This window comes from Chaetodon auriga, chromosome 2, assembly GCF_051107435.1.
Source record: "Chaetodon auriga isolate fChaAug3 chromosome 2, fChaAug3.hap1, whole genome shotgun sequence".
Lineage (NCBI taxonomy): Eukaryota > Metazoa > Chordata > Actinopteri > Chaetodontiformes > Chaetodontidae > Chaetodon > Chaetodon auriga.
In genome coordinates, this window is record NC_135075.1 from 3,005,389 (window position 1) to 3,030,000 (window position 24,612).

Sequence of the window (24,612 nt, forward strand, 5' to 3'; positions counted from 1 at the left end):
TATTATCAGGATACTCTTCAAACTGGCAACATTATCATATTATATGTCCTGATAAATATTGATGGTGAACAGTATGGCACAATTATTGTGGTCTTATTTTTTGCCATATCGCCCAGTCCTAATTTCAACTCGTGGAAAATGGGAGTGATGTGTGTGCTGCTATTGCTATTTCTGTTCTGTATTTATACACAACTCAAAACCAAATCACAGCGGCCAGCCTGCCGCTGACACTCTGGGTGCTTCTCCCTAAAGACCAGGGAAGACACTGCAACCTGTAACCTCTGCCCCCTCCCTGACAGTAAGTGGACAGTAAGTGCCTGGGTTTCCAATTTATGCCGACAAATGAAAAAAAAAACAAAAAACAAAAACATACTCTTGAAACTTGCAAGGCTCTGTAATCTAACAAATAAGCAACAGAATTAAAAAAAAAAAAAAATTAAACATATGCATTTGTTTACAGCAAAGCAGGCTTGTGGGCTGTACGCAGGACTCTGCTAAGAGCAACACATAATGTTAAGAGTTTGGAGGATGGTGAAATAATTCTTTATATTTTATTCACCCTTGTTTACAATGTTGAGTTTGTCAACATGCCTACATGGGTTAATATATTTACTCATGCATGCCTTTGTGCATAAGTGTGTGTGTGTTTGTGTGTGTGTGTGTGTGTGTGTGTGTGTGTGAGTGTGTGAGAGAGTGAGTGTGTTATTGATTGGCGCAGATGTTCCACATGGCCTCCATGCCGCAGATGGCCAGTCAAGTTGTCTTCTCTTGTTCTTATGTCGTCTTGGCACGTCATTAGACATGCAGGGGCTTGTACATGTTGCATCCTTGCATGTGTGTCAATTTGTGTGTATGTGACTCCTATGGCTACTGCTGACCAGCTGCTACCAGAAGCTATTGTGTCACCAGACGCCAGGACTATAGAGCTGTGTGTATGTGTGTGTGTTTGTGTGGGTGTCTGGATGTGTGTTTGTGAACATTAAGAAAGAGTTTCAAAAAGTAGAGACATATATTTTTCATGTGAGTAAAATTTGTGATTTCACTTCACCAGCACTGATATTAGTGTATCTCTGTGCTATGATGCGTGTAATCTGTGTGTGTGTGTGTGTGTGTGTGTGTGTGTGTGCGCGTGTGCGTGTGCGTGTGCGTGTGCATGTATGTGTGTGTATGGGCGAAGTGGGCTAAGGAGGCTTAAAGGGCTAAATGAATGAATGACCCGTGCCTCCGCTTGGCCCTTGTGGCCCCGCCAATTCATTAACTGTAGAAAAACGACCACACCTCCTGTTTCTGGAGACAAAGACGCGGGGGATTGAAGTCTTTGTCTGTGTGTGTGTTTGGGGGGTGAGGCATGAGGGTGAGGCAGGGTTTTTTTTGGGCGGTGGGGGTCAGTTATGGACAATAGGCTTGGCGCACGACAATCTTTATTTAACTTGACAATCAGGCAAGAAGTGTTTAAAGCCTCCTGGACACCCCCCCCCCCCCCCCCCCCCCACACACACACACACACACACACCACTGCTGCCATATCCTGCTGTCACTGTGTCTGTGGTGGGCTCAGTTGTCCCCTGCCCCCTCGTCGTTTTGGTTGCCGTTGACATTTTCATGACTTTCTATGCCTTCTGAATTTCAGCGCCAACACTTTGACACTCGTCACCTTTTTTGTTGTTCAAAGATAAACACAGCAGAGAGATAGACACTATTTCTTTTATCCTATTCAAGAAGGTTGATGCCCTGCAGCTTACATAAACACATTTTTTTATCGTTGTTGTTTTAATTATAGGCATCTGGAGTAGAGGCTTTGTGATACACAGTCACTGGATATATATGCTATTGTTTTCCATTCAAATTAAAGTTAATACAAAAAGTAGCCGAGAAAAAGAGAAAAGCTGACTTTATGCTCATGAGGTTAGACTCTTATAGTTGTGGCCATCATTTGAGTTAAGGGCATCCCGCCATCCCAGGGATGGAAAAAAGGTAGACCCAGCCTAGAAAATACAACTGCAACACAGTGGACACACACACAAAGACGAAGTGTGACAGTGATGTCTGAAAACAGTGTATATCGGTAGAGTTTTTAGTGACATCAACATGTTCCTTGAACTCAGCCATTGCTTTGGTGAGTACAAAGCTTGTAGAATGGATTCGCAGTAAGTACTAAACTCATAACTTTACCCCAAGAAATCTCAGAAAGAACACCAGGATCCACATCACAAATTGAGCTAAACAAGCTAACTTTCTGCCAACGTATTGAAATGTGTTTTTGAGATATCCTGCTCACAGTCAGACAAACAAAGACAAACCACAGGGCCGACTGCATCCGTCTCAGTAACACAACAGAGAGACAAACTGAATCAGTCAGGTTTGGAAGGAAAAGCTCATTTGAAGGCTGTTGTCAGTGCTGCACTTCTTCTGCCTTCTGTCAAAGCACAGGATTAAACCTGATTGCTGCTGTTGTGTATGTCTGTTCTTGTGTCTGGGGTTGGGTATGGGTGGATATCCAGCATCAATGTAGCCATGGCAACGGTTGCTCAATTACCGGTGTGTATCTTGTTTACTTCCAGACAACGAGCCGCTCTCTCTTCCTCACTGTCTGCAACAGCTGCTCCCTGTTTTCTTCACTCTTCCTCCCATCACTCTCTGCTTGCTGTTTTTATTCCTCCCTCTCTCTCTGTTACCTTTCTCTCGTTCTAATGTTGTATCTTACACAGCACAAAATAGTTTCAAGCTTTAATCAGTCTGCAGGTCAACATTTGTAAATGCACAGGAACTGATTCATATCTGGAAAAACAAGTTATGCAAAAAAACAACAACAAAAACAAAAACAAACTGAAATACTTTTTTTTTGTTTTGTTTAATTTTTTCCCCCAAGATCGGGAAAAGACCAAAGTGTCTGGGCCCAGAGTCGTGTATACAGAACGCTGATGGAGCTCAGTGGGAAGAATCCTGATGTTAAGCATGCTTTGTTGTTTGTGTGTCAACAATGAAGTTTTGGCAAATTAGTGCAGTTGAGACATAATTTTCACACTAGGAAACAACACAGCTGCTGTTCTCTGTGGCAAGACTGTTTGGATGGAAAGTGTCATGAGACAACTTGTGCTATGATTTGGTGCTCTGTCAATAAAACTGAACTGAATTGACAGATTTATGTATGGTTGTCATTAAAAGGAGACGTTGGAGACAGGCGCTGCTAAAGCAAATAACCATGGTAAAAAATGGAAAATTTAGTTTTGCTTCTAATTTTGTGAGGTTACTAATCACTTTGTTTTCAATATTAATAAACATAAAAATCTGTTATGATTTTAATTCCATTGGCGCTTAGAGCTGTGTATTATATTAACCTGGCCCTGGTAATTCCTTTGTAAAGTACCACCCATGAGGCAGGGTTTCTCAAACAAAGGTATGCTTCCTGAATTCTTAGCTGGACAGTCTGCTTAAGTAAACCTTGAATTTGATAATTCAAACTTTTTATCCTTAAAGAAAGCTCAGGACCTTTTAGCACTGAAGGGCTAAAGGGTCAAACTTAATTGTTTGATCTGTTGAAGTTAGCTTGAAAAGAAGAAATGACCTTTAAATTCTTACTTTACTGGAACTAAGTTGAATGTCAGGTTGTGTTGGCATGCAGTGTGCATGTGTGTGTGTGCGTGTGTGCGTGTGTGTGTGTGTGTGTGTGTGTGTGTGTGTGTGTGTGTGAGTGACTCACATGTCCCTTGGCTGGCTCTCCTAGTGCTCAATGTGATTTTACCCAGCTGGGTCCTGGAGGTGGATGGATGCTTCATCCATGCAACCTCCAGCAGAGAAGCCAGATGTCTGCTCTGCCAGCACACACAGGGTGCTCCATCCTGGGCTTAGCCTCTTGACCAAAACCCTTGGTTGCCTGGAGGTCAGGGGTTCCCGGTGGCTGAAGATGGTGAGCAATAATACCTCAGCTATTTTTGTATGTTGGCTTGTGATGCTGCATTCGTATCAGTCCACCTGGCTTTAATCAGGATGCCATGAAGTCCCCTCTGGGCTTCAGCCATTGCTTCAAAATATGTCCAGTAATTGGTTCATACATCACATAACCGGCTCATTTAATTTAAGTGTCCTAAAATGTATGATAATTAGGTTCTTATTGATGAAACGTGTAACCTCAGGTCATCCCTTTTCCCACATTGCTCATGTATACTCGAATGTATTCTCATATGATTGAGAACCTTTTTCTTCTCACATCACAACTTTCTTGTTGTAACCTTATGACGTTTGTCTCTTGAAACTGCAACCCTTTTCTCCAAATATTCCAATATTATTCCCTCACAGTGGCCCTAATAGTTGTTAAGAATGTATAATAAAGATCTCTGTGCATGAGCCGACAACTGAGTGTCACTGGTGTGTGGCTCTTTAAAATTTGGTTGGCATTTTGTGTCATTTAGAACGGATAAGAATTAGTGAGAGCAGTGTCATTTTTGAAAAGCATTGCAGCTCTCAGAGAAAGTATTTTGTGGTCTGGCACAACTCATGTCGTTAACTCACAATGTTACACACTCACACACACACACACAAACACAGACAAACATCCAAACACATTTTTGGCTCCCGTCCTTAACTTGTTTGTTCTAATGAAGCTCGCAGACTGCTTGATTAGAGTGAAATAAACAACAGAGGATTGTGGGAAGGTTCAGGGTGTCCTCGCTCTGTTGCACTTCCAGGAAATTGTACTGCTTGGGGTTGAAGAACTCTCTGCAGTGGTTTTTTTTTTTTTTTTATCTCTTCTATTCACCCTTGCAGAGTTTCTCTCTTTAGCCAATGTGTGTATGTGTGTGTGTGTGTGTGTGTGTGTGTGTGTGTGTGTGTGTGTGTGTGTGTGTGTGTGTGAATATTACAGTGACCTCCCCACCAAGTATTTTTAATCTCATGCTCCTGTGCTTCTTCTTCTCTCATCCTCTGTCCCTTTATATGTTTATCACTGTAAATTTTTAAACAGCTCAATTAGTGAGCTACCTGATACTGATGAAGGGGCTCTTCATGTGTGACCGCCGTGTGTGTTGTTGTTCTGGTTGGAATGTTTGTGCTGTCACGTATGGTGGCACTGTTCTATCAAATGATGTGACTTCAGATTGTTTTAAAGGTTTGAATAAATGCAAGTGCAAAAAATTAGTTAAATTCAATGTCCCAGTGTTTCAGTCCCTGAATGAGGCAATATGCATCAAAAATCACATTCCTTCTTCTCTGTGTCATAAACTGAAACACACACACATCCTCCAAAAGCTGCTGGTCATTTTGAGCTTCTTTACAGTTCAATTACCATACAACCAAATACAAATAATTGCTCAGTTTCTTCTTCTTATGATAAAATGTTCTAGGTTTAACAAGATCATTTTTACATTATTGTAAAATGTTGGTCATTTTATATTTTATATATTTTACAATATTTTTTATTAGAAATACTTTTTGGTCATAACATCATGTCATGTTGCTGTATGCCATTTGCATGGAAAAAGAGTGGACACGATTTGTACAATAGCTGCATTTTGTTCCTTCTGTATATTGTTTAGCTAAATCCACAATCTTCCATCCATTGGACAAAGCCTAATTGATAGTAGCCCACATACTGTATCTGCTTGACACCATGGATTAGGCGTGGGCACACACACACACACACACACACACACACACACACACACACACACACACACACACACACACAAATCCTAACATGAGAATAGGAAGTACTGGAATTTTCTGCATTTGAAGGGAAAAGGGGGGAAAAGTTGACCTTCACACACCCATACGTACCTAACTGAGTGTGTCTGCGTGTGGAGATGAATGACATTTCGGATTGTGAGTAATGATGTTGTTCTCAGTTTGATGTATGCAGGTAGAGAGCAAACACACTCATCCAACCAGAAGCTCCCTTCAACATTGATTTTACATAGTCTACTGACTAAAGAGTGTTTTTCCATCTACATGACTTGTGTGACCCTCCAACCACTGGTTTCTACTGAGTCATACACCACTGTCCTCTACAGTTTTTTTTTTTTTTTTTGTGTGTGTGTGTGTGTGTGTGTGTGTGTGTGTGTGTGTTTGTGTGTGTGCATGCGCTCTGTTTTGTTGTGATTTGATTGGAAAACCAAACTCTCTCAGTGCCCAGGGTGAGATCTGCCCCCACACCCGGTTCAGTAGCCACAGGACATGACTGTACTGTGCATGTGTGTGGGGGATGTGTGTGCAGAGGGGTCAACGACAGAGTTAATTAACACTTGGACCCCCGTGGCATAAACTGTAATAAGTCCAGTTGTTGTCTTGCTTTGCAGCTGTCTTCATTTCTTCTATTGTATCTTTTACTTCCTGTTTCCACATTCTTTAATTCCTCACCCCTCAATTCTTTTTCAGTACAAGTTCCAGTGTGATACCAAATACTGTTGTCAAAAAAATGATTTTTCAATTCCATATCTATTGTGAATATTTGAAATGATTTCAGTAGCTGACACACACACTGCTGCCTCCTCTCACTCACTTCTTGTCACTCATCTCATTGGCTTCGGTTGAATATAGCCTAATAATTTCAAGTCATAGGTCTTGATAGGCTGTGGTATATTACAGATGTTTTTAAGCTGTTCGCTTATTAAAGATGACGAGTGCAGAGCCTCCGCAACAAAGAACACAGCAGGAGTACTGTTTGGAAATACTTGACATTTAAGGCAAGTGAACTAGGGGGCAGCTACAAGGAAGCCCATATGCAAGTGATGCTACAGCGCAGTGCTAACAAAAGATGCTAACACAACAAACTTAGCAAAACACCTGAAGGACCAACACTCTGATCTTAATTTTTTAAATTCTGGTTTTTGTGCGTCTATGTGGACGTGTAAAAGTGAGTGTTTGGGAAGTGATGATGTCCTCAATTCGAGCATGGCCGTCGTTGTTTGTGAGCATAAATGTTCATTCTTCACTTTTGGAAGCAGTACTTTGACAAAACAATCAAAGTTCAACTGCATTGTCTCTCTCAGCTTTTAACTGCATCACTCAGTCTTCATCAGTGAATAGAATCTTTGCAGTTGTCATGGAAATGGCTTGGTTATCAGTACATCACAAAAGTATGAAAGGTGGTCATATATGGGGAAAATTATGTAGAAAAATACACAAAAGCTGTAGAGTCAATGTATGATTGACATCAATCATAGCCAACTATGTTAACATGTTACTTCACCCATTACTCGTCACAGATATGGGGCCTTAAGACATGAATCATGTACTCTATTTAATTTTGACTTTCTTTTGTATGCTGCCCTCAGTCTATATGATTTAAATTCATATTTTACATTAAACAACTGTAAGTTATAGGACACCGGTCCAGGGTGTACCCCGCCTCTCGCCCATTGCTAGCTGGGATAGGCTCCAGCCCCCCGCAACCCCGAAATGGGATGCGCGGGTAAAGAAGATGAATGAATGAATGAAAGTTATAGGACACGAGGATAACTCCAAGATCCAAGCTTCAGTTTGAGGTAGTAACAGGATGATTGATGAGGTGTGTGTGTGTGTGTGTGTGTGTGTGTGTGTGTGTGTGTGTGTGTGTGTGTGTGTGTTGCAATATGAGGGGGGCTCAAGTGCACTTGTCTCAATGTCTGTTTGTCTGTTTGCTTGTCTGTTGCAGATCTGAGCAGAGGTCAACTGACTGGAGTCCATCTGGGCACGAGTTGATGTTGTTTTTGCTTTTGTTTGTGCACTCTGTGTGTGTGCGTGCATGTGTGTGCGTGCGTGTGTGTGTGTGTGTGTGTGTGCGTGTGTGTGTGTGAACGTCTTGGCTCATGTCTTAAGGAAAAGCGGGGGGGGGGGGGTGGAGGTTATCCTATTGTTGTCAGGGCATATGTTTTAATGATATGCGAGGGTTATTTGCATGTCACAGCTAGCGGCAGCAGGTGGGGAGGTTATTGATTGTTTGGGGGTGAGGCTGGAGACAGAAGGGAGCAGAAAATGCTGGCCAAGGTCAGGAGGTCAAGCCTAGATACAAACACACATACACACACACCAGGGCAAAACACATAGATACATGAAACTGAAACTCTCTGTCTTCATGTGTCTCACCAGGCCTCCGGTGTTAACCTCTGTAGGAGGGAGTCTAACGTTCAAATTTTCCAACCGACTGTCCTCCCAATGACCGTCTCTCTCTCTGCTCTGTCTTGTTTTTTTTGAATTTTCTCTCCCATGAAATGCACTCTCATATTTTGAATTTGCTAATTAAAAAAACAAGTGAAAATATCCCACATTTTTACTTCCCAATTCTAATGTTTGACAGCTTGATTGACATCTCCTTTTTCACCTGTTTGTTTCGTTGCACCTGTTTGTGCAGGAGAGCTGACACCTTTATCATCCTTATTATGCATGCCTTTTGGTGACCTCACATAATTCCCAGCATTGCTCCACCTGGTTTCCACCCTGTGTAAAGGTCCGATGCCATATCACATCATGTGTGATGGAAGGTAGAGAAGGGAAAGATTCCCATGTTGAATACAACTCAAGTTGATTGTGTGACGGCAGAATTGGTCATGTAAGTGTTAGAAATAATCAGCATTGAAAGTAAAGCACTATAATCATTACATTTGACTTGAATTACCTTGAATGATGGATTGACATGAGGCATTCATATTTTTTATTTTTTTTTCCAGGCACGTCAGTATTATTTGACTTCCAGTTGGACGTATCAGAGTTTTATGACCTGGATGTTGACATAAACAGACGGTGGTAATTACAGTAACTCTTAGATGACGTACATGTAAATGTATAATCTAGAATAACTAAGAACATGTCTGCCTCTGCAGGTCTCTGTTTGTTTCTTGGTTTCTCTTCATCTGTTCCGTAGTGTGATGACCTTTAAAAAATTAAAGTTTATTTAAGATGATACCTTTCTGCCTGTACAGAACAATTTTGTACAATTACTTTTGAAATAGCGATTACTTTAAAGGAACAATCCGACTGTTTAGTAAATTTATTTACTTGCTGTCTTACCCAGAGTTAGACAAGAGGATTAATATCAATATCATTTCTGAGAAGTAGCCCCACAGTGTGTTTAGCGTAGCTTCGCACAAAGCCTGGAAGCACGAGTAAAAATGGAGGGGGGGGGGGGGGGGGTGTTTTGCTCTAAGTGGTACAGATTTGCCTGTAGGCCAACGTGACATCTCTGCGTGAGCTTTTTTATAATCAACAGCTGGATGCAGTGACTGTACTCAACATCTTAAAGGTCCTGCCCTTGGGTTGCCAGGTTTGCACTCTGCCCATCTAGATAAAACCTGCCTGACTCTTGAATGGACTGCTGACCAGTCTGATACATAAATCGTCTTATCTGACTTTGGGGAAGATAACAAATAATAACATATAGGAGCTTTCATTTGAATGTGCATCAGTGGTATTTAAAAGGCTAGTGTTTACTAACATTTTACCCTATATCTGTCCATGTATTTTTGCTGGGTTTTGCCTCCATCACATCTTACAGACACACACACACACCCACCCACACACACACACCCACACTCGCTCACACCCACACTTTTTTCTGACTGACCTTCCTTCCAGCCATGTCTCGTCCATGAGAAAACTCACATAGCCGGCAGCTGGGGGGGGGGGGGGGGGGGGGGGTTCCGAGCCTGCACTGCATGCATGGACAAATCTGTGTGTTTGTGTGTGGGAGACTTTGGTGTGTGTGCATGCGTGCTCTACATTCATGCATGATCGACCCTGTCTTCTTCGTGACCTGTGTGTGTTTTGCATGTGAATGTGTTCATGCATGGCTGATGTGTGTGTTTCAGCTTTAATGGATTACATTTACATGTGAGGATTTACATGTGTTTGCAGATCAATCATACAATAAAAAGCTTTTATTGTCATGGCTGCAAAATTAAAAACAAAACCAAGGTGTATCAGCTACACAGCAGCTCACAAAATTCAGCCAATTCAAACACACAAGTCATCGTCTTCACAGTGTCAAGTGACATTGAATAGTTTACCAGCAGTACAAAACCCCATTAACCATGCAATCAAACTCCATGTTTGTGAAGCTGTATGTCACTTTTGTTATTTTTGTTTGATAAATGACATATTTCTGAAATGATCACTGATTCGTTTTCTGTTGAATGATGAATCAAGTAATCGTCTTACCGTACCTTCTCTTATATTTCTGTGGAACAGTGATTCTCCCTGTTGCCACCTCAACAAAGGCTTAAAAACTTGTCAGGGGTGCACATAACTGGTACACAGGTGCATATGCACGACAAAAATCAGACATATGTCTTTGTTTGAAAAGTGCCTTTGCATACCGTGCATGCGTGAGAATATTTCCTCTCTATTGTTGCCTGTGTCTACAATGGAGATTTTGACTTCCTTGGACTTAACTGAACTGAACTGGGTGCTGACTGAACCGCACAGGCCATAATGGATGCACTAGTGATGTTCTTCCATGATAGAGGTTTGCCTGACTGGATGACAGGGTTGGTTGCTGTGTGCACAGACAGGGCTGATGCCAGTGTCAGAACGTACAACAACATTTTACCAAAGCTAGTGTTCTACACACACCCTCAAGAACTGCATGAAATCAGCCGATCCCTCGGTTCCTTACTGTGACACTCCATTGTCAAGTTACTGCCATGGAGCAAAAAATACTGCCATGCTGAAGAAGTATGAAGAGAATGGAATCTCTGTTTTGAAACTGAGCAAGTTTCATGGTATCAGATGGTCGACATGGAGGCATGTTTTAGTGTTTGATTCTTCAACTTTGCCTCAAGAAATACAAGCCCTCCACCATTTTTCAACACAATGATGTGCATCATTTATCAGAAATATGAAGCCATCTTATAACTTGAGACTCCACTGTGAAAGAATGGATGTACTTAAAGCAAGCAGGAACATGCTTGGCAGTGTCCTCGGTGTATGATTTGGTCCAAATAGTAAATACAAGCAATCCAGATTGTTGCTGGTGAAATTGTCTCTTTAGCTGCCTTTGAGCAGTGCAGCATGTGAGAGGGCATTCTCACGTCTCAACATAATAAAACCAAGTACAGAGCTCATCTGTCACATGCTCATCTCTCAGCCCTGATGCACATTCACCTGTCAAAGATGACCACAGAGACATTTGACCCAAAGCCAGCTGTCGACCTGTGGATGGAGACAGCTAATCTGAGACTCAAGGGGACTGGGAGGTACTGTACACCTTCATCAACTATACTAAACAGGAATCAGAAGGAGAGGACAGTGACGGAGACACTGACGAGGACAGTGTATGGGTTGAGTTCCAAACACCACCTCCTGGTACTCAGCTGAGTATCTGACTAAGAATGTGCACCCCTGACTATAGTGCAAATCTATTACCAGGTACATGTTACCAGGAAATGATGCTAGCTGCCAGCTAACCCTGACAGTGTAAAAAGATCCAACAGTTTTGCATGTGGACATGTTACAAATAACTAAAAACCAATTTATAAGAAAGGAATTTTCTGTTGTTGGATGTTTAAGCTGTTTGAAACTGACACTGAAATGAATAATTATTTCGGTCAGTGAATCATTACACAAGATGTTCACATGTGATTGTAAAATTATTTCAGAACATGTTCTAAACTTACAAACTGTGCCATTCATTTTCAGCTCTGCTGTAACGGTTTATATTAGTCCACCTCACTCTTTTTCCTTAATATTCAGATTCCAAAAAAATCATATTGACTTCCTCTCAGTTTAAACAACATTTGGACACTTTCAGGTGGCAGTTTCTTTTTGACTCTTGGTTTTATGTTGTTGTTTTTATTTGTTGAGTCCCAGAAATCAAGCAGAAACATGCCTCTGCGGTCTCATACAGCCATAAAAGTGGATTGTGCAAAGGATGTCCACAGTATTTGACTTGTGTGTGCGTGTGGGACAGTTGTGTCTAGCTTGTAACGTGTGTGAAAGTGTTTGACAGCAGTGGAGCGAGTGTCTCTGTGTGTGTGTGTGTGTGTGTGTGTGTGTCTGAAGCTCATTAATAATTTATGAGGTGGGAGGGATGAAGGAGAGGGGGCGGTGACAGATGGAGATTCAGTGTGTGTGTGTGAGAGAGAGCGAGAGAGAGTGTGCGGACTGAGAACATCCAGAGCAAAGAGGGAGAGAAAGGGATAGACGCGTGAGGAAGAAGAAAATAGAAAGAGATGGACAGATTGTAGTGTTTTCCTCCATTTTTACAGCTGTTCCATCTGTTGTCTCTGTGTCTCTGAGCTGGATTCCACTGACAGACGCTCAGTCTTTGTGTTTGCTGTTTTTTCTCTGGTTTCTTGGATGCTGAAGGATTGATGGGAATGGAGATACAACACAGTCACCCAGCAGTACTGTACACCTGGAAGCAAGGGCTGCACTGACAGAGGTAAAGATATACCTATGTTTGTACACTTGGTGTGGTGTGTTTGTGAAGGGGAGAGTAAACCAACCTCCTCTTAGCGTTCCACTTTTATTTGCTGTGTCAAAGTAGAACTTAGCCACCTTTTAAGCAAAATGAGACTGTCAAATTCACAGTATTTGCCAGTTTTGCAAATCACAGAAATAGCAGCTCTAAATTGCATGTGGCAAATAACAACTTTCTGAATATACCAATATTTTGACAGTGTTCTGTAAAGCCTCACAAAGACACTTCTTTGTTGAGAACTTCAAAGACAGCAGTGTACTGTCCTTGTGGATCAGACAGAATGCAGTGTACTGTTACTTTAGCGTGGGTTTGAATCCATCGCAGCCTTTGTCCCTCGTTTTGCCTACATTTTTCTGTCATTGCTTCCATCTCTTCATGAACTATCACCCTAAAGGCAGAAACCACTGCAGAATGTATTCAAAATCTAATAATTCAGGCTGCTGCTGCTCTCTGTGTGTGAGTAAATGCAGCTGTGAAACTTTCATTCAGTCTTGAATCAGTTCTCCTGCATGGCATGTGCTTTAGCAGAGTTAATGTTACTGTGGTAGACGTGTGCTGTAGCTCCTCATTATTTCCAAATATTCATCATTTTCAGTGTTTCATTGGAAAAAAAAGGCGGATATTTCCACTACTATTTTTTTTTTTTAATTATGTTTTTAAATGTCTCCATATCGGCTATTTCATTCGGGCTGTTAAAATGAAGAGAAATGCAATGTGGTTACAGATGTCTATACTACTGCGCTGCTAGTAGTACACACACACACACACACACACACACACACACACACACACACACACACACACTGATTAGTCTGTCTGCCACAGTTGATTGGAAAAATATAGATTATGTCTTGCGTGCATGCTCTCTCATTGACCACTATTACTCGTAAGGCTGCCTGTCTCCATTTTATATGTTTAAGTATCTGCTTCATGCTCAGACACCCACAATGAGATCAGAAGCATAGTTAGCTTCACTTCCCGCAATATCAACCATCACACAAGATATGATGAGATGTGGCCGCTGTCACCCACACTGGAGGTGCCCAGCTCTCATCCCCAGTGTCTGCTGTCTCTTACTGACTCTTAATAGTAGTTTATTACTTGACATTGCGGATGGACAGTATTCTCTTATTTGCTAACATTTTCATCAAAATATCATCGTAGAGCCTGTCAACCTATTGGTGTGTGTGTGTGTGTGTGTGTGTGTGGGTGCGCACACATATATGATGTCTCTCTGAACACATCTCATGGCTTGCAGTGTGCAGACATCACCTTTTTCATTGATGCTGCTTTACAAACAGCTTTGGACCTACAGAATGTGATGTGCATAGAATTATACATCCCATCAGTTTGCTAGCTGATCAGTATCTGGGTAAGTGTACGATGTTTGTATGCTTGATTAGCACAACAGTGACAGGGAGTTGCTTTCGTAAATTAGCCTTCTGACGAGTAAGCTAGCTCATATTGACCCAACTGAGTGCTTGTCATGCTGCACATTTGCAGTACAGTCTGGAGTTTTTTATGTCATGTATGTCTGCTATGTATCAGACCATTCAGTAATTTTCTGTCATTTACTGTACTGTTACCTAATGACTGTAGCCTGCCGCCAATTTCTATTTCTATTTGAGGCTCAACAGATATATAGTAATGATAATGATAAGGATACTTTTTGTCAAGTGTTTCACGAAAGAAAAAAATAAAGCCAGTAAGGCAGTTGAAAGTAATAAACGGCCAAGGACATGAACACAGAGGAAGTAAAGGTAATAAAATGAACTGCAATGGATTCATTTTGGGGACTGACTCCATTTTTTACCTGCTGTACAATAGACGAATAACAACTTGTGCTCTTCCTACACCTGATTGGTTGAACAAACTTCAGACTGGTCGGTCATTGTCAGATTTTTGAACTGGGAAAACATGCCAGCTATTCTGGAAATGCTGCCAAATGTATCCTTAACTATCCCACCAAATTGTAAAATTGTGGTGTCATGCTTGGTAAATGTCTGTAACACCTAGTTTAAGTAGTTGTTCATGACCTTAAAGAGTCATGAGGGTTTGTTCATGTCATGGATGGTAACATGGTAAATGAACTGCATTTTTTTTTTTTTTTACCTTAATGGCTAAAGCACTTTACAATTGGCCTCTCATTTACCCATTCACACACCCACTCACATGTGGGCAGGAGGAGCAGGGGATGGAACCGCCAACCCAGAGTAAGCTGCTCTTTGCTCAATCAACTGTCAGACCATGTTTTCACAGTAAAAATGTGCAAAACCAATCTTACAAATTGTAGTCTTGCTTTTCAAATTTCAGTGTTATCACCTTCTACATTGAACATTATTTATTATATGATAGATTGCATGATTTTTTATATGTTGTATAACATTTACAACATGACATATCTGCAGTGAGCCTCTTGGATCTCTTGTGTTCTTTAGTACAATTCTTTAGTCTTAAATCTGTGGATGTTATTTAGAATGAAAACCATTGAAAAGTCCCATGTCATTCAGTTAATTATGATGTGGAGTGGAGAAAGTCTATGGTATAAATTATGTCACGTCATTGTATGAACATCTGCGTGTTGGTATCAGTGGTTGGCTCTAATAGACTCTAGCTTGCTCTTCTCCAGCAGTGGCAGCATCATGAGGGCAGTACTTTGACCTTTGACCTCATTGGAGGTCAAAAAGTCAGATCAATAAGAAAGGTATTATTCCATTTATTGGAATAATTTGAAGAGATGCTGTGCTGCTCTTCTCCAGTATAACTAAAATTTACCTCATGACCTGAGTATAACTCTGCTGTATATGTGTAACTGTGTGTGTGGGTGGGTGGCCTAAGTGGCTGTAGTGACGTAGAGCTGCCTGAACACGCTGTTTGTTTGTCACATAACACCGTACAAACCGTATTTAACACCGTACAAAGTACACACATTTATCAGACAGCTCTCTCACAGATGTTTTTTAGTGTGTCTAAGTGTGTGTGTGTGTTTTTTTCTGTGTGTGGCATATGCAAGTGGGAGGATTGTTGCATTAATACAAGTGTTTTTTTTCCATGTGCAGGTGTGTGTCTGTGTTGTGATGTGGATAAGTGTTTGCTGAGGGATGCTGGAGGGTGGACAGTCAGGAGTGGGAGTGCCAAAGCATCGAATGCGCACACACACACACACACACACACACACACACACACACACACACACACACACACAAGTACAGTCGTTCTTTGTTTGGGAGTATTGTGAAGAGGAGGTTAATGCACCCAGAAAACAGAAAGAAAGAGAGAGTGAGAGAGAGAGTGAGAGAGAGACCCTAATGGACAATGACGGGCCTTTCACTGCAAATATTTGGTCGAGAGGTTTCATACTAACAATCCCATCCCCCTCTCTCTCTCTCTCTCTCTCTCTCTCTCTCTCTCTCTCTCTCCTCCCCCTCTCTCCATGGCCAAAGGGAAGAGATCAGAACAAATTGTCACTGTGTGATCTTCCCACGTTACATGGCTTTTTTTCTAGAAAGAACAATGCTCAAGGCCATGTATCTGATGTCAGTCATGTTGCTGTTGGGAAGCAGAGAAATGGACGTCAGTTTTATTAGTTTTGCATCATTTTGATATCAGTAAATCATTACCGCAGCCATTATTGTATTTTTGTATGGATAATTCATTGTTGAAATCCATTCAAATACAATGCAAACTTGAAAGAATTATCTTCTTATTAAAATAAACTCTACTGCCAAGGTCTTTTACATTATCGCCTCATTGTAGCATCATGTGATTCCAGGATTATCCAGTCTAAAGCCACATGATGTGATATTAGCAGTTTGATTGGGTGTTGATGAACTTATTGTTAATAATTAAGTTAAATTAACATTCAGTAGCACAGAGTTCACGCACATTTTTAATTCAGTTTGTTCCACAAATACTGAAAATGTTTTATACTCTTATCTTTTTTCCGAACTTTTAAAAGAAATCATATGCAACTCTTTTATGTCTTATATGTTAAGTATAAAACCAATGACAACAGAATATATATAGTAATAGTAAGATTACATAAACATATTTTTTCATTAGTCTTCAGTCTGCTCCCCTCTGTGTTTCTTCCCCATTGCTGCTGCTTGGACTGCATTTATGTAACCGTAGAGATTTAGCTGTAGATGACTCCTCTTCAGCCATGTCCAGTTAATCTGTTGGCTCAGTGTGTGTGTGTGTGTGTGTGTGTGTGTGTGTGTGTGTGTGTGTGTGTTTACGTGTGTTTCCCACGCATGTGCAAGTGTGTGTAGCTAGATAGTGAAGGATAAGCCCTCATCAGCAGAATATTCAACTAAAAAAACATTGCATGCAGCAGAAACCAAGTTCCTGTCATGAAATATTCTGAGTGCTGTGTGTGTCAAGTTGAGCAGGAACTAAACTGCTGAAGATTATCCTCTGTGCTGATGGTCCATCTCACTTGAACAAAATAGAAAATGCTTTGGATTTCAGGTCTTTACCCTGCTGGTGTGACTACTGTTGAAGAGGAATTTGAAGTAGGAATATTTTCACTTTGGTGATCATTTAATAATCATTTCAGTCATTCATCAGTCATGTTTTATGATCTGATGATTATGTTTTTTTCTGTGATCGCCAACACTTTTCTTGTGTTGCACCAGTTGTCTTATGAAAGGTGTTTTAACAAATCTGTGTTTCTCCAGAAGGAAAATCTTCATGCTAACATGTGGGAAATGTAGTCATTGTTTAAAGCAAACTGGTAATAAAGAGAGGAAAACAGAGGAATTGGGTGAGTGAGAGGTAGAAACAGGAGTGAGATATTAAAGAAGGTCAAGACGCAGACGCCTGATTCCAGGTTGAAATACAGATGTTGTGCCCACGAGACAGTTACTTAACCTACATTACTGCACAGGCATCCATCTGTGTGTGTGTTTGATATTAGGCCTGGGGACAGGCCTGTCTGTTAAGCTATGACACACAATCAAAGATTAACACTCAAACACAAATGCTCTGGAACAAAAGGTGGTAACTGACAGTCGTTGGTCATGTGTGTCCTCTCAGACCAGGACCGTGTGCTGCTGTAGGCGTTTTCAGAGGGCGAATGTGTCCTCCTCAACATTTTTCATCTCCAACATTGTAGTCCACTGTTTTTATTCCTGCCTTCTCCATACTTTGCCAGACTTCTCTCATCTCTTGTATTATTTGCAACAGAGGAATTCTGTCAACACTCTGTTAATGAAAGCAGATGTAATGTTAACACAGGCAGAAGAAGACCTAAGTTTTAAGAGGAATTTAAAAACAATGCGTACCCAAGTTTGTAAGGCTTTCACACTATTAGTGAGAGGCTGCTTGGAAAAAAACTGAAGATTAAATGTGTAAGTAATTGGAACTTGCTGTTGCTTGTTTTTAGTTGAAGATTTAAAGACTTAAAGAATGAAATGGGTGCTTGAACTGGAAAAGAGTTTATTTTAAATGGTGACAATATGCTGCATTAGGTATGACAGGCGTGCATTAGGACAGACGCACACACAGGTTAGCATGAGCAGTGGGACCCAGCATGACTCAAAAGACACAGGTGATCTCATGCAGTAGAAAACACACCATGGTAGATTGAGACAAAATTACTCTTGTAAATAATGAAACAGTAAATCAGTTCTCCAAGCACATCTGTGTACCGCTTTTTAGAATGTGTCATAAATCCATAATATCAAATAGGATGATGGCTGCCCTCAATCTAAAAATGCAATTTGGGGATGACTTGTTCTCATGTATTTTTCCACTCAATGACTCCCTTGATTGGTTAGGTTTCAGGACTCAGCTTGCCACTGGCCATTGCTCCACTCAGTTGTGAAATGGTTCCTTTAATTTATGACAAATGCCGCTGCTGGAATAGCCTTTGTTTGATCTTCTCTCATTTGGATTCACCCATTTACCAAGATATGACACATGGATAGAGATGATGTATGCTTGATGTACTGCATGCTACATGACATGCAGATAACAAAGTAGATTAGTAAGGATGTATATCAGTGCTACATTTAACGTTGTTGACCCTGGTATCTTTGTAGATGGGTTCACACATCTCACTGCAGTCTTAGGTTTCAGGTAAAGTAATCTATGCTTTTCTGGAGCCCGCTCTCACCAGGAAAACTTTGCAAGTATATTATCACGACCTTTATTTACAGTAAGTGTTACAGCACATGTGTATCAGTAACGTATTTATTTTAACCCAAGATTTTTTCCTAAACCTAACCAAGCAAACAGCGACTGTTTCACAACAATAATGATGTGAGGATGAAGGTTTTGCTGGTACTCTCCAACTGTGGTATGTGTTGTTTTGGAAAACCTGGCCATTGACCTATTCAGTGTTATAGATATTAGGATGTGTCTGCATCAGCTCTGCTCCAATGGGTCAAGAATCTGGAGAGAGACATTTCTAATGAAAACAAGACAGAGATTGCACAATATTTCCATATTGGACTACAACCACATGAACCATGCGAGCACATCTGTTTTAGCTTTCCGTCCACACTAAGCCAGCAGTTCTCACTCTCAAAAAACATCTCATATGGAAACACAGTTAGCACATTGGTGCATTTTAGTGCAGTTGGAGGAAAGAAAACTACTGGAAAACAATAACCTGGACAGACACCACCAGGGCTATTTACTTAATTCTGTAGTTAATACTCAGTGCTTTGCATATAAAATGCTTTATAGAACAGCCCACTGTGTCATCTAAGGGAGCAATGTGTGTGTGTGTGTGTGTGTGTGTGTGTGTGTGTGTGTGTGTGTGTGTGTGTGTGTGTGTGTGTGTGTGTGTGTGTGCGTGTGTGTGTCTGTGTGTGTGTGTGTATTTTGTACCTGATAGATATCTCCAAAGTGTTAATTAGATTTGTCAGCAGTTCCAAACACTCAACCAGCCCTCTCACAATTTATAAGCACACATGCACACACACACACACACACACATATACACATGCATACACACGCACTTTTACAGACTCAGCAACCCCATCGAACAAAATCACCCACTCTTGCAAAAGTGCGCACACACATACACACTCACCATCAGCCTCCCTAATCTGTCCGTGCGCGCGCGCGCACACACACACACACACACACACACACACACACACTCACAGACACACAAAGACGCACTTTATCACACCTTTTACCCACTCTACCATAGTAGTAATCACTACGCACACACTTGCACACTGACATGTCAGTCATCTTAACACCATGGACCCCCCGGGAGGGGTGGGAGGGCTTTCCTCACAGTGTTCAAATGTACAGGCGCACACATGCACTTCATCTCACGAATACACAAACACATGACACAAATACAGTCCTACTCATACTGAACTGGCATTGTGTCAAGAGAAAGCCAGATAAGGACAGGAGGGGCTGAAACAAAGATGACATGTAGTGCTTCATGATGGTAAAGTTTAGATGTTCTGTATATTTTCTGTATACTATTTCCCAAACCTAATCTGAAAAGAGGATTAAAAAAGGGAACAACAACATTACAAGAAAAAAGAGAAGAGAAGTACAATGAAAAGGACAGAAGGCATGAAAATATATAAGACTGACTTCAGACCAGCTATGTTTTCCACAGGAGGAGGTGAAGGAGAGATGGACAGGATAGATGTGATATCATCCTACATAATGAATAAATAGAGAAGAGCTGGAGGACAGGGAGGCTTCTGTCCATTGTGTCCCTATAGATGGACACACATCTGATAATGGACTTAATGTCATTTTGCAGATGTCTGTGCAAGAGAAAGGAGGAGAAAAAGAGTGGAAAGGGGGAGAGAGACCTAGGAAAATGAAATTTGGTAATGGTATAATTATGCCAGGGAAATTGGAAAGGACAACTGTGTGTGTGTGTGTGTGTGTGTGTGTGTGTGTGTGTGTGTGTGTGTGTGTGTGTGTGTGTGTGTGTGTCTAAGCTTGGCTACCAGGCCTAATTTTCCAGCATGGGCCCATCTGCCTGAGGTTACCACGGTAATTTAAGTAATTCTGCCATTGGCTGGTCTGTCCTGCAGCCTCTCTCCCTCTCTCTCTCTCTCTCTCTCTCTCTCTCTCTCTCTCACACACACACACACGCACACAGGTGCATCTATCTAACATAGACAAATGAGGAAGAGACAGATTTAAGGAGCTATTTCAGTGTGGTTCAAGCTTTTTCTTATTTATTTTACAGTTTAAATTCCTTTAGTTTTGAAAGATTTAATATAATTAACAAAACATTTTGCTAGTAGAACGGTACAGCTGTGAAGCTAACAGACTCCCAAGATACTGGTATGAAATAAATTGAAGAAAACTGAAATAGTTACTATAATAATTACTTCAAACACAATGCAAAAAAACACACAGGCAACAATGTCAAAATGGAAACTGGAAAATAGGAAGCAGTTAGGCATCAATCAACAGAAGGATACAGTCAATACATTTTAATGCCCAAATAAAGACATCTCTGGAAATGTCTAATCTATTGCAAGGTTGCATTAAGATAGATTTTAAGAAAAAATTTAAGAACTGAAATAAGTTCTGTCCAGAGTAAGAGTAATGATAAGGAGAAAATGTTAAAATACAAGAAACAAGGATTAAAGAAAAAAATGTTCAGCCTGAGTCATATTCCCCATCTACAGTTTGTAAAACGAGTTTCAGATGCAGCGTCTGTATTAGCGCTTGATGCCTGCTAGAATGACATAACATGTTTAATGCTGTGGGAAGTGAGTGAAGTGTTGGTAGTTCGGCTCTGAGGAAAAAGAAAAAGATAGTACCACTTTGAAACACTAGGGGGAAATTTGTGTGTTTCAACTTGAATACTCAATTGCGTTTGCGGGAAGAAGGTGACTTTGACAGCTGTTCTGTTGTCAAGTTGCTTTTACAGAATTTCAGTGCTGTTTTCAATCTATGAAATAAAACTGATACTTTTTCATTTTTGCAAGGCTAGACTCAGTAGGTTTCATGTTGGTTTCAGACATAGTGAGCCAAGTCTATGTTCTCAGCATTCCAGTCAAAAGACGGATTAGACATTCGAGAAGGGACATTTTGGCTCAATGACAAATATCAGCTATAGGCTAGCAGGGCATGTATGCACATTTGAAACACCTGGGGCTTATATTCTAAATTTAATGAATTTCAATGAATTTGATGTAACGCAGCATTGCACTATATAACGGATCTTCTGCAAGACAGCCTCTAAATGCAGCTAAACCACTCTGGGTAGGGGGATCTGACAAAGACTACTTGCATGTTCAGGCAACACTTCCTTGTTTACAATGCTTAAGTAGAAAATACCAGACATAGCTTTTATATTTTTCAACAAAATATCTGACATACAGTCACAAAGTCTTCAATGAACTCACATCATACAAGCTGCCAGAAGACCTGCTGACTCAGCTGAGCAGCACACATGGAAATAAATTATGCTACATTTATATTCCTCACTTTCCCCCAAATGGTCTGAATAACTCACGATATTTGTCACTAATCACTTCTTAGACATAAAGTTTCTCATCGGGTCTGAAAAGTCACTAAGAGGATCTGAAAAGTTACCAAATCTAGCAAGAAAGATGGTAAGTTGCAAACACTGTGTGTGTGTGTGTGTGTGTGTGTGTGTGTCTGTGTGTGTGTGTGTGTGTGTGTGTGTGTGTGTGTGTGTGTGTGTGTAGTGTTTGTGAGGTTCCCATGTGTGATGGTGGGGCAGGCATAGCCATGCTTACCAGAAAAGATTCAGTGGTTATATGAGCTCATAATTCATACTGATATCAAATATTTTGGCAGTAACATCAGACTTGTGGTTAAAGAAAAAAGACCTGTGGCTGTAGCCCGACAGCCAGGCCCTCAACACGTCCCTGGGCGAGCTCCAGTTCTGGGGAGACAGAGACAGCTGCTTTCAACGTATGGTTGAGAAGGGAGCGATGAATCCATAGCACATGCAGTACAGTGAAACCAACTTTGTACAAGATCATCAATAATAACACGTTATGGTAGATCACGTGGCATCTCCATTCAAGTGGCCAGGTGGTAGACCTGGAAGTGCGATTCCTCTGTCCCATAACCCCCCGCCCCCTCCCCTCTTTTCCCCTTACATCTACACTGACGTAATACTTGCCTCTCTGGAACCCAACTGACTGAAAGCTGTTATACTGACACAGAACTTTAGAGGAAAAGAGTGAACATGACATTTACATTTGAACTGGAATCCCATGTTTACAGAGGAACTGTCCTTTAAAGCAGATATAAAAGGTTTGTCCTGCATGAAGCCTCTTCATGACATATTAATGGAAGCCCTACACATGACCTCAGCGGTCCACTGAGGAATCACATGTGCACACGTCACATTCATGTACAGCACACACCCTGTACTGTACGAGTGACAAGTCAAGTCTTTGACTTGTCTTGTTCCTTTTGTAATGACATGCGACAGCGGACCTAAAGCTTTTCTTCCTCCAAAGTACTTGGTACTCTACATAATAAAGGTTTATGTGGTTGAAGAGCAGATTTTACTGTTCAACTGTTCTGGTAGCATAGTGTATATGCAGTTGATAGAAAGCTAATGCTATCAAACACAGTATATAATACATCAACACACACTCTATCAAAGTTCAAATTATTGTTCTCACTCCATATTTTAAAATGTCCAAGTTCAAAGTTTCAATTACCAGTAGAAAAGCACTGATGTAGCTTAGATGTCAACCATTGGCTGTTGATGTTTTAAAGTTACATAATGTATAGACAAAGGGAGAGGAGCCCAGGTGGATCTGAGGTGAGATGTGGGGTGGGGGCTACAGCCACCAAGGCTGTCTCTGATAGGCCTGGGCTCTTTTTGCGCAGGCCCAGGATCGCCTGCTTTAATCGTGAGCAACTGAGCACCAAGTCATGAATGTATGATTTCAAAACAGCCTCATTACAGTAGAGAAGAGACTCTCCCCCCAGGAAAAAACACAATCAGACGAGACTGACTTTTACCAAATTTCATCAAATGCCCCCTGACAACATCCCCTTATATTCAGGCCATATTGAAGCTGTATTAGGTCACTGCTAATTTCCTGCTGCTGCTTCACAAAAATGCAAATTTTCCTACTAGCTGTAGGCTTTTATTATGAAACAGCTATTAGAAATGTAGAAGGGTATTTGTCACAAAGTTAGTGGAACTTTGTTAGCAGTGTTATTCTCTTACATATAATTGTATTGTATTTTAAGTATTCATTGAATTGTGGCAGAACCTGTGGTATTTTTTTTTATTCATTTCAACCTTTATTTAACCAGGATAGGTCCAACTGAGATTAAAAATCTCTTCGAGGGAGCTCTCCATGACCAAGACAGACAGCAGCGCAGAGTGTGATTTCATTTTGGGGTCTTGCTGGCTCCAAACTGAGGTTGAACATTTGTCCTCATTGGCTGTCAGCTTTATGCTGTGATGGTGGCTGGCGCCTATCAAAAACAAAACACTGACTATCAACAGCTTGTTCAACAGAGCAGTCAAGCTGTCAAAGATTCCGATTTGTGTAATGCCCGTTATGTATATTTACATCGTGTGAGCTGTTAAAGTGAATGTGACTTACTGCAGCTTATTGTTATGATCTCCAGCTATCTGAGGGAAATGCTAGTAATTGCTTGGGCTGCTGTTTAGACATATTAGGGCAAATTTATGCCACATACCCCTAAAAGACTGTCTAGAATCCAGACAACACCATTAGATTCATGTTTATTCATTCACTCGTTCAGTTAAGTCACTTGGGAGCTCACCAGGCAGCCTGCTTGTTTTTCATACCCATCTTTGACTTTCTTGTTAGAATGTTTTCTGTTTTTTTTGTTTTTTTTTAATTAATTAGAAAATAAAGTAGAAACACTGGCTTTTTATTGAGAGGGATTTTGTTTTGGTGCGTACAGAGAGATGAAGACAGAGTGTGTAAGCCAGGTGATGAAACGTGACCATGGGCTGTTACTGCTGGGTGCGCCTAGTTCCGGACCTAGGTCCAGGATGCACATACACACACACATATTCATACACACATACACAGTGCAGCTGGTGGCCACACTTTGAAATGATGCCCTCAGGATTATATATACAGGAAGCCTTTTTTGCTGTATGAAATCAGCTTTGTTTCAGTAAAACAGACACTGATAAAACACAGTGATGCACTTTTGCTTCATCCCTTTCAGGCCTATATGTTCTCCCTCTCTCTCATCCACACACAGACACACAGCCCTCAGATACAAAGCTTTGATAA

At 41.0% G+C, this 24,612-nt stretch overlaps 1 protein-coding gene across 22 annotated transcripts in view; it reads left to right on the forward strand.

The window, feature by feature from the left end:
- Nucleotides 1-24,612, forward strand: part of nfasca (neurofascin homolog (chicken) a) — a 134,117-nt gene that overhangs the window by 31,684 nt on the left and 77,821 nt on the right. For 3 of the 22 annotated variants that reach the window (XR_013078224.1, XR_013078225.1, XM_076750009.1), the window contains exon 1: nt 11,339-12,349. The exons of 6 other annotated variants lie outside the window; for them this stretch is intronic. The gene's annotated coding sequence lies outside the window, so the exon portion shown is untranslated. Of the gene's footprint in view, nt 1-11,338; nt 12,350-24,612 lie in introns of those variants that run through there. 13 more of the 22 variants (XM_076749937.1, XM_076749955.1, XM_076749927.1 and 10 more) reach the window with 6 other exon arrangements.